This window comes from Orcinus orca, chromosome 1, assembly GCF_937001465.1.
Source record: "Orcinus orca chromosome 1, mOrcOrc1.1, whole genome shotgun sequence".
Taxonomy (NCBI): Eukaryota; Metazoa; Chordata; class Mammalia; order Artiodactyla; family Delphinidae; genus Orcinus; species Orcinus orca.
In genome coordinates, this window is record NC_064559.1 from 189,053,355 (window position 1) to 189,063,731 (window position 10,377).

The 10,377-nt window shown below is 47.6% G+C and overlaps 1 long non-coding RNA gene across 1 annotated transcript; it reads right to left on the reverse strand.

Annotated features, from left to right (window-relative positions):
* Positions 1-1,397: 1,397 nt before the first annotated feature.
* On the reverse strand, positions 1,398-8,898 carry LOC125965347 (uncharacterized). Its single transcript, XR_007479124.1, has 3 exons — positions 8,761-8,898; positions 2,326-2,481; positions 1,398-1,538 (listed from the first exon to the last, which is right to left on the reverse strand). It is a non-coding gene; the product is annotated as an uncharacterized LOC125965347 (long non-coding RNA).
* Between the last annotated feature and the right edge of the window lie 1,479 nt (positions 8,899-10,377).

The window sequence follows — 10,377 nt, forward strand, 5'->3', positions numbered from 1 at the left end:
ATTCTGACGTATGGGGTTGAGTGACTATAGCTGAGGATGCTGCCCATGGTGCTGCTAACTGGCATTTTCTGTGCAGTGTCAGGGACAGAGGTGGCAGCCATCGTTGTCCGCCCCACCACCCCCAATCAGGCTGCCTGACACTCTAGGTGCTGGCAGCCTGCGGCTGCTTTCCTGTTCCCCACACAGCTTTCTGAGGTATGAAAATAGATGCCCCTGCCTCCCTATCTCTCCCCAGGTCAAGGGAGAGCAAGGACAGAGCAACTGCCTAGAAAATGCCCTTCAGAAAATACCAGTGTGGATGAATCAGCCCGAAGCACCCACATAAAGCTACTTCTGGGGTCTCATAGGACCTAAGCTCCCCACTCACTCATGCCTTCATTTAGCTGGTATTTATTGAGTGCCTATTATGCCCCAGACCCTCAGGATATTCTTGCTTCTCATCTCACCTCATCTCTGCATCTGGTCCTAATATTTGTTACCTGCAAAGGTGTTTCCACAAAACACCTGCAACCACAACCACAAACATAATTGATTTGAGACCCCGCATTGCCATGAAATGCTGTGTGGCTCTGGCTCCCCAGGGGCTCCAGCACAGGGCAGGATGCGATGGGATGAAGAAGAGGCAGCTGTGGTGCTCAGAAGGAGCTTGTGTGTGTGTGTGTGTGTGTGTGTGTGTGTGTGTGTGTGTGTAGTGATGGGTAAGAAAACTGGAAGTAAATGGTGACTTCTACTGGCTAGATCTGGAAAGCTGACTTGTCCTGTCAGGAAGCATCTGAGATGTTCTCCAGGGAGGCTGCAGATGACTTGTGGGGGAATTGGATTCTGTTAGCAATAAGTGCACGGGAAATAAAATGGATGGATAGATGAATGGGTGCATAGCTGGTAAGAGGGATGTATAAGAGAAAAATTTTGAATATGGGTGAGATGGACAATAGAAAGGGAATGGATTGGTGATGGGCTGAGTGCACAGAGACCTAGATGAATCCAATCTTAGATGGGAGGAGGGGACAATGAGGTTGCCACCTCTGTCCCTGACACTGTCCAGAGTGACAGTCCTCTCCAAATTATAAGAATAAGGGGCTTGTAGCAAATTCTAATCAAGGGCAGCATCACAACAATAACCTTTGCTTTTTTCCATTGTCTCTGTTCCTGCAGCCATTCCATGGAAATTATTTTGACATCTGCTCTGTCCCAGCTTGTTTTGCAAGCTGGGGCTTTAAAGAGGATCTCACTCTCTGGCGGGAAGGCAGACAAACAAAGAATGCGAGCCTCATGCTATGTGCTGAGGGCTCTGAGAGCAGCATGCTCCGAGTTCCCTGGGAAGTACGGTGGATGCGGCACAGTATGTGCATATGCCACATTTCTGCATACTCTCTGCACTCTTACTTTGCTGAAGGTGTGGCATTGTTTACTGCTTACATGATAGCTCCCCTTTGATCATAACTGACTGGCCCAGGGGTAGACCCCTTGTCATCTTCACAGCTATATTTCATCTTAGTCACACCCAAAGGTCATGTGTAGTTAGGTTGAATTTTCACCTGCATGCAAAATAGAAAGTCATCATAGAAACTCTGTTCGGAGAAGTAGAGAAAGGGCATATATGAATGCTTGGAGAGGAGAAGGAGGGAGATGCTGTCTTGATCCCTTTGGCTTCCCATGCCTGGTACCCATGAGGTCCAATGGTGCAGCAGCAAACATTATTAAATACTCCTTCATTGGAGCAGTCTCTGGACACCAAAGAGTCTTGACGAGGGTGGTAACAGTGGGAAAGGAAAGACTAATTCCACCAGAGAAGGTGGGATGGTTAGAGAAGGCTTCACAGGAGCTGTGACACTTGAGGGTGGGCTTTGAAGGATAACTGAGAGTTCTCCAGGTATAGGAGGAAGAGCACGACATACAATCCAGAAAATGCATGATGGTGAGCACGTTCTGTCAAAAGTTAGGTTTGAATATAGTTTGCATTGAGAGTTTAGGCAATGCGGAAGGGGAGTAAAAAAAGCAACATTTATTGAGCATATGCCAAGTGGCAAGGACTACCCACAGTGATTTTCCTATATCAACTCATTTTGCCCTCACACTGCCCCACAAGTCAGGTAGTATTTTCCCCATTTTACAGACAAGGAAAGTGAGGGTTAGAGAGACTAGTGAAGGATGCACAGCAAATAGGATGGAGGAAGAATTTGAACCTAGATCTGCAGACTCACAGCCTGTGCCCTCCCCTTGAACCTCAGCATGATCTCCTATGATGTGGGGAAGACGGGCTGGGCCAGCGGTGTGAGGCTCAGCGTGCCCTCTCATCAAATACCCTGTGGGTCTAGGACACACCTGTCCCCTGCAGGAGAAGCCTTGGCGGGTGTTCCAGTGCCTGGCTCCCTCCTTCCTCAGGATACAGCAGATGCTGGGATGCAGGGCCAAAGATGCACGTATCTGCTGGGACAGACACTGTTTGATTGATGGATGTCATTAGGTAGTGTTGTTCTGCTGAGAAACAAAGTGATTTGCGCAGGCTCAGTCAAAACAGCTGAAGGCAGTAGCTGAATAGAAGGGAGAGAGGGAGTGTTATTTTTACTGGCGGCAAGCCAGTGGTTGTGGATCTTTAGCAATGAGACTTCAGTGCAATGCAAGAGGCCTGGCAGACTAGAGAGGGGCTAGGCCCTCCCCATAGTGGCCAGAGGGAATCCCTGGGGAGACTAGAAAGGGGAAAGGGAGGATGAAGGGGTGAAAGAAGAAATGGGGGAAGTGAGAAGAGGAGAGTTAACTGAAAAGGAGGTGGCAGAGGAAAAGGAGAAGTGACTGGGAGAGAAGGGGTGAGCAGGAAAGGGAGGAGAGAAAAGGGACAAGAGGAGGTGGAAACAGAGGGAAGGGGCTGGAGGAGGGGGGAGGGGAATATGGAAGAGGGGGCGGGTGTCCTGGATAGAAGGGGAAGAGGGTGGAGGGGATGGGAGGAGAGAGGGCGGAGGAGACAGTAGAGGGGCAAGGGGAGCAGAGAAGATAAAAAAGAGGAAGAGGGAGGAAAAATAACCAAGAATAATAGTGAGAGGAGAAAGAGAAAGCGGGAAGGAGAGGAGGGAAAAGAGGGAAAGACTGTTGGAGCGAGTGGGGAGGAAGGGGCAGCCACCGAAGCCAGTTTCCAAGGGCTCAGCTTGGCTGAACTCTCCAAATATGTGATGCTCTCCAAAGTTCTGAGATGAAGCGCACCCACCCTTCACGCCTGGCTCACCAGCAGGCAGGCAACCAGGAGACAAGTGGGCCCCATGGCCCAGTTTGTGCTTGTTACAAGCTCCTAGTGGCGTCTAGAGCAACAGGTTCCCCACTCCCAGCTCTGGTCACACTCAGGAAACAGCTCAGTCCAGCTCAAAGCCTGGCAGGGTCAACTCCATGTCAGCCCCTCCTTCTACCTGAGCCCGGACAGTCTGAGGGGCAGGGCTAGAATCCACACCTAAAGATGCCAGGGGTGGGAAGGGCATCTGAGTTTTAGAATACTTGAATTCTAGGACCAAGATGTTCTCTCTCAACTGAAACCATAACTAAGTCTTCACTAAGCCCTTTGATCTTTCTGTTACAAGCTAGTTGGTTCTTGGTGGTAGGTTATGTGGGAACACCAGTTAATCCCATGGGCACAGGCCCACTGTTGCACTTTCCGACCTGTGGAATGAGTTCCTTGACCAGGAGCAATGTTGTGCAGAACCACCATGGTGGATAAGACATTTTGTGAGTCCAAGAATGGTAGTGCTTGTAGCCGTGTTATGGACAGGAAAGGCAAATTCATATCTAGAATGTGTGTCTGTTCCAGTGACGGTGAATCCTGCCCCCTCTATTATGAAGTGCTGCGATATAATTAACATGCCACCAAGCATTTGGCTGTCTCCCCTGGGTAATGGGATCAGATCGGGGGCTCAGTGTTGGTCTCTGCTATTGGCAGACTAGGCCCTTAGTAGTAAAGCTGGCCAGGTCACCCTTGGTAAAAGGAAGCTGTTTGTATTAAACCTATGCATAGCCTTCTTCCCTGCCACTGTGGCCACTCTGTTTATCAGCCCATTGAACAAGTGCTAGGGTGACTGGGGAAAGAGGCTGAGTGACATCTACCAAGCATGTCATTTTGTTCAGATGACTATTTAGAGCCTTCTCTGCAGTGAGTGTCCTTTAAATGACACAGGACATAGTATCTTCATGGTCTGTGATGATTCTGAGAAATTCATGAACCTTGTTCTCAGACTTCCTTGTCACAAATCTTCCATCCTTTTCCTTTTAATTCACTGATCATCCAGCCAAACCCATGAATTAGTGTAGATTCTTATTCCAGGCCTGGAAGACAGGGACAACCTCAGAATTCTGACATGTCACGCTCAGAGTTCTGCCAAACTGGAAGATTTTTCTTCACTTTCTTTCAAGATCCCTCCTGAGTGGGGCTATAATCCACAGCTATCCACTGTTTGACGGCAACATGCAGATTCATCCATAAACCAGGCTCGAGTTTGTTCTTCAACAAGAAGTTTGCTCTTCTTCAATAAACGGGTCATAAGAAACTCCCCATGAAGCCACAGGCAGGGAGGAATGTCCAAGGAGTTTGAGCTACCTGCTCATGCAACTTACCTGGACCCGCCCACTCTATTATATACCATCTCCCCTCCATAGTAAATTGCCGCTGCACACACTTGATGTTCTGGCTAGGTGGCCCAGGCAACACCCAGTCCATGATGAGAAGCTCAGGTCACTTGGTCACCTGATGTACCATGTTTAGACATTACAGATCTTCCTTGATTTACAATGCAGTTATGGCCCAAGAAATCCATCATAAGTTGAAAATATTATAAGTTGCAAATGCAGGTAATACACCCAACCTACTGAACATCATAGCTTAGCCTAACCTACCTTAAACATGCTCAGAACACTGACGTTAGCCTGCATTTACATTAACTGGGCAAAATCATCTAACACAAAGTCTATTTTAGAATGAAGTGTTGAATATCTCATGCAATTTATTAAATACTCTACTGAAAGTGAAAAACAGAGTGGTTCTATGGGTACAGAATAGTTGTATCGACTGTTTACCCTCGTGATTGTGTGGCTGACTGGGAGCTGTGGCTCGCTGCCACTGCCCAGCACCACGAGAGAGTATCTTACAGCATACCGCTAGCCTGGAAAAGGTCAAAATTCAAAATGTGATGTATGGTTTCTACTGAATGCATATCACTTTTGCACCATTGTAAAGTCAAAAAATCGGAAGTCAAACCATCATTAAGTCAGGGGCCATCTGTAGTATTTACCAAGGCCCACCAACAAGAAAGAAGCTATTTCTCAACAAAGGAATAGCTATCTTCAGAAGAAGTCAAGGATTTTTGTGCCAAAAGACTAGAGAGTCTGTGCTGTGATTCTTCTATTGGTACTTGTCAAAGGCTCCACTCTCTACAGCACCCTTATTTGCCTCTGACACTTCACCTAGATCTTAAAGCCCAAGTGGAGGAGCTTGGAAATGACTGTAAGGACCCTCCTGGGGCAGGACTGTGTGTCAAGGTTGGATACTCAATGTTAAGGCAGGTAGGAAGCAACTGGGGAGAGCAAACCCTCAGGCGCCCGTGACGCAGCCGTGGCTCAAGCATCTGAGGCTGGATGTATGTGTCTAATTTGTGCTAGAGAGACCCAGCTCAGCCTCAGACAGTCCTGGCCCTAGAGACTGTCACACTGAGTGAAGATAGAGATTGTCATACTGAGTGAAAATTGTCGTACTGAGTGAAGTAAGTCAGACAGAGAAAGACAATATCATATGATATCGCTTATATGTGGAATCTAATAAAAGGCTACACATGAACTTATCTATGAAACAGAAAGAGTTACAGATGTAGAAAATAAACTTATGGTTACTGGGGGTTAAGGGGGGGAGGGAGAAATTGGAAGATTGGGATTGACACATACATACTACTATATATAAAATAGGTAACTAATAAGGACATCCTGTATAGCACGGGGAACTCTACTCAATTCCCTGTAATGGCCTATATGGGAGAAGAATCTAAAAAAGAGTGGATATATGTATAACTGATTCACTTTGCTGTACACCTGAAACTAATACAACATTGTAAGTCAACTGTACCCCAATAAAAATTTTAAAAAGTTATGGCTCTACCTGGAGACTAACAATCTCCCCATCACCCGTGGAGCCCTTCTTTGAGCCAGAACAGTGTTGGAAGTTCAACACATGTCACTGTATTTAACCCTAAAGCAACTCTGCAGGCAGATGTTATTGTCTGCGTACAGATGGGGAGATGGAGACACAGAACAATATGCTGACTTACCCAGGCCACTCTGCAGTGATGCGCAGAGCCAGGATGAGGCCTTGGCTGTCTGACCTGGGAGTCAGAGGTGCTTTGACAATAGGTCTCCGTTGAGCCACCTAACCACTCGGAACCTCAGTTTCCTCATCTGTGAAATGGGGGTTCATTCTGCAGCAGGTATTTGTAGAGCAGGCACAGAGCTGGGCTTAGGGATAGTAATTCCTGCTCCATATGGTTTGATTAAATAAAATGAATTTATAATTTGCCCATCCCTGCATCAGACACACAGTAGAATCTCAACAAATTGTATTTCTTTTTCCTTTACAAAATCCATATCATTTTCCCATCATGGGCACACGCAGGATGGGTCAGTCACTGCCTGACAGGCTGAAACCTTCTTCCCCTCTTCACACTTCTGCACTTTATGTGCTGATAACATGGTTCTAACACATTTATAAACATCAGGGTATCTTCTGCAGTCATTATCTTTTAGAGGAATATAAATTGTCTTCACGATCTGACAAACTTGCAGTTGTTCTAAGGCTCAGATGTGGTGCTGTAGGAGGGAGGTGAGGAGGAGTCTGAAGAGGCTTGGATTCATTTCCCTGAGCTGGGTAAGAAATTATACAAACCACGTGGCTTAAAACAACAGACACTTATTCTGTCACAGTTCCGGAGGCTAAAGTTCTGAAATCAAGGCATTGGCAAGGTTGGTTCCTTCTGGAGGCTCCGAGGGAGAGTCCGTTCTGTGCTTCTCTCCTAGCTTCTGGGGCTGCCGGCCGTCCTGGTCATTCTTTGGCTTGTGGCTGCATCACTCTCATCTCTGCTTCTGTCTTCACATGGACTTCATCTCTGTGTGTTTCCTTTTGTGTCTCTTATAAGGATACTTGTCATTGGATTTCAGGCCCACCTTAATCGAGGCTGATCTCATCTTGAGATCCTTATCTTAATTACATCTACAGAGACTCTTATTCTGAGGTTCCAAGTAGACACGTCTTTTGGGGGCCACTATTCAGTCCACTACCAGGCTACTCGCTGAATGCCAGTTCTGCCTGGCCTTGGGAAAGTCACTTTCCCTCCCTGGGTCTCAATTCCTCTTGGGTCATTTCTAAAGTTGTTTATATTTAGAATGTTCCAATAGGGTGAAAGTCCCAGGAAGTGGTCAGACCAAACTTTCTTCATTTAACCGTGATGTTCCTTCTCTGTGCTGGGCTCAGTGCTATATCCCAAGGAGTCTGATGACCTCCAGCCTCGTACCCCCAGCCGCTAAGAAAAGAGGCTAGAGAGAAAGCGGACTTGACAGGAGGCGATTACAGCAGACTAGAGCAGGTGTTCCATAGGGTCAGGGTCTGCTTCATTCAGACCATCACCAGGCCTGGTCCCGAGCAGGGTCTGGATAGTTCTTTACTGATATATTTTGCAGCTGATAAGAGCTATGAGAGGGTGCCCCAGATATTTGTTCCCAGATGTTTGTTTCCAGAGCACAGAGGGGCAATTGGCCATGTCTTGGAGGGTCCAGATGGCTTCCCAGTGGAGGCGGTGTTCAAGCCGAGGCCTGGAGGTTGAGTGACAGTGAACGAGGGGGTTGGTGGAGGCGAGGGTGCTGCTCCAGGTACACAGGGCAGAGGTGAGAGATGGCTTCATCCCCTCTAGAACAGACAAGTGGTTCCTAAAGGCAGTGTAGAAGGTGACACAACTTGCCTAGGTCCTGTGTCTCATAAAAGGTAGAGCCCAGATGACTCCTGGAAGTCAGACTCCAGAGCTGTTCTCAGGATAACTCCTCACTCTGCCATTTTGACACCTTTACACACAGTTAGATCACAGTTATTAGAGTATATGTCATAACCCCCATTTTACAGATGAAAATGAAGAGCATTGGTTTCCTATTGCTGCTGTAACAAATGATCACAAATCTGGTGGTTGAAAACAGTACAGATTTTTTCTCTTACACTTCTGGAAGATAGAAGTCCAGACTCAGTGTCTCTGAGCTAAAGTCAAGGTGTCAGCAGGGCTGGTTCCTTCTGGAGGCTCTAGGGGAGCATCCGTTCCCTTGCCTTTTCTGCTTCTAGAGGCTGCCCACACTCCTTGACTCATCGACCTTTCCTTAATCTTCAAAGCAAGCATCATAGCCTCTTCAAATCACTGACCTTGTCCTCTGCTTATATCATCATAGGTCCTTCTCTACCCCTGCTTACATCGTGTTCCCTTACTCTGACCTTCCTGCTTTCCTCTCACAAGGCCCATCATGCTTACGCTGGATCCACTTGGATAATCCAAGATAATCTCCCCATCTCAAGATCCTTAACTTAATTATTCCTGCAAAGTCCCTTTTCCCATGTGAGGTAACATGTTCACAGGTTCTGGAGATTAGGACAGGGACATCTTTGGGGGGCTTTCACTGAGTCTACCACACGAGGCTTAGACATGGTTGAGATGTGAGTCCCAAGATTTAGACTTATGATTAGTATACAGAGCACTCAGTGCTAACCATTGTACCGCAGTTCCTCCTTCCCCTTCTACAGGGAAGTCCCGAGCTGCCCAGTGAACCACAGCCCAATTTCAAGAGGGTAGATCTGTGAATTGAGGTCTCACTGGGCAGTTGCCCTATGGGGCAGGTATGACAGATCTTGCAACCACTGTTGTATTTGAAGCAAATGATCCCTGCAGAGCCAGGAGGTTTGTGACTCAGAGAACTGGATGATGAGGTGATGAGGTAACTCTCTCTGTGACATCCCCCTGTGGGCCACCCCTCCTCCCGTTCCCTGCTCCACAGGGACCAACTAAGCAGCAGAAGCACCAAATGGATTTTCTGTGGATCTGGCCTCCATTGGGAGCAGCTTTAAGAATAGTGAAGGATGAGAAAAAAATTCCAAGACTTTACTCGGCAGGGGCCGGAGGGGTGGATGCCCACGCCGCACAGTTTACAAAGTGCTCACATGGGCTTGTGTCTCCTTAGATTTTCAAAACCTCCCTGGAAAGTGGGTGAGATGGGGATGTTGCTGTCCCCTGGAAGCTGTGGCTGTAGCATGGATGTGCACCATTCCCCAGGCATACCCCAGCCTCTGCAGGAGTGGTTGAGAGCCTCCCGTGTACATGGCAGTGGGTGTTGTGGAACTGGTGAAGGAGGAAAGATTTGGGAGACGGGGCATGGGCCCTGGGGAGGCCTCTCTGAGTTGCCTCAGGAACATAGACCAAGGGGAGAGAGAGGAGGAGAAACATCCAACAGGTACCACATGGTAAGTGTAGCTCACGTGGCCAGGTGCCATAGACACATGGCAGGGCCTGGGCCTCCTTCTTCTCTGTGCACCTGGAGTGACAAGGCCTGGCACCAAGCAGGGGTCTGTAATGGCCAAGGAATGAATAGATGAATGGATAAATGAATGAATGGATGGATGGATGAGTGGATGGGTAGAAGATGAATGAATGGATGAATGGATGGATGAATGGATGGATGGATGAATGAATAAGGAGAGTAAGAAAGGGAGTGCAATATGGTGGTTAGGAGAGCCAGGCCTAGAGAGCCTCTGGAACCAGGTCTGGGTTTAAATCTTGACCCTGTCAGTTTTTAGCTGTGATCTTGACCCAGTCTTATCCTCTGAGCTGTAGTTTCCTCATCTGTAAAATGGGAATGATAATAAAATCATCTATCTCATAGGGTTATTGCGAGAATCCCAGGAGCCAATGGGTGAAGGTACTTAGATCCAGGCCCGGCCCATCATGAGCTCTCAGTAAATCCTAGTTATTATTAGGACAAGGACAGTTTCTAGATTCCTGGAGTGCTTAAATATAGCAATTGATAAATTGCAGCAGAAAGGATGTCCCTCCTGGTGTCTGGCTTAAAGTCTTCATGCTGCAGCTTGATCCTCACGCCTCTCACTCGCCAGCCACGCTTCTCATCTCAGACCTTCCAGAAGGGCAGATTCAGAACTGATGGCACGTGCAGCCCAGATCACACTGAGAGGCCCAATCAGTCAGTGCATCTGCAGCCCTGAAGTGACTCCCGCCTCAAATCAATGATGTTTACAAAGTTGGGAGGGAGGATTGTGATTTCTTTTTCCTTCATCCATCTCTTTTCTGGAACAAGCAACCATCTCTCTTACAAGCA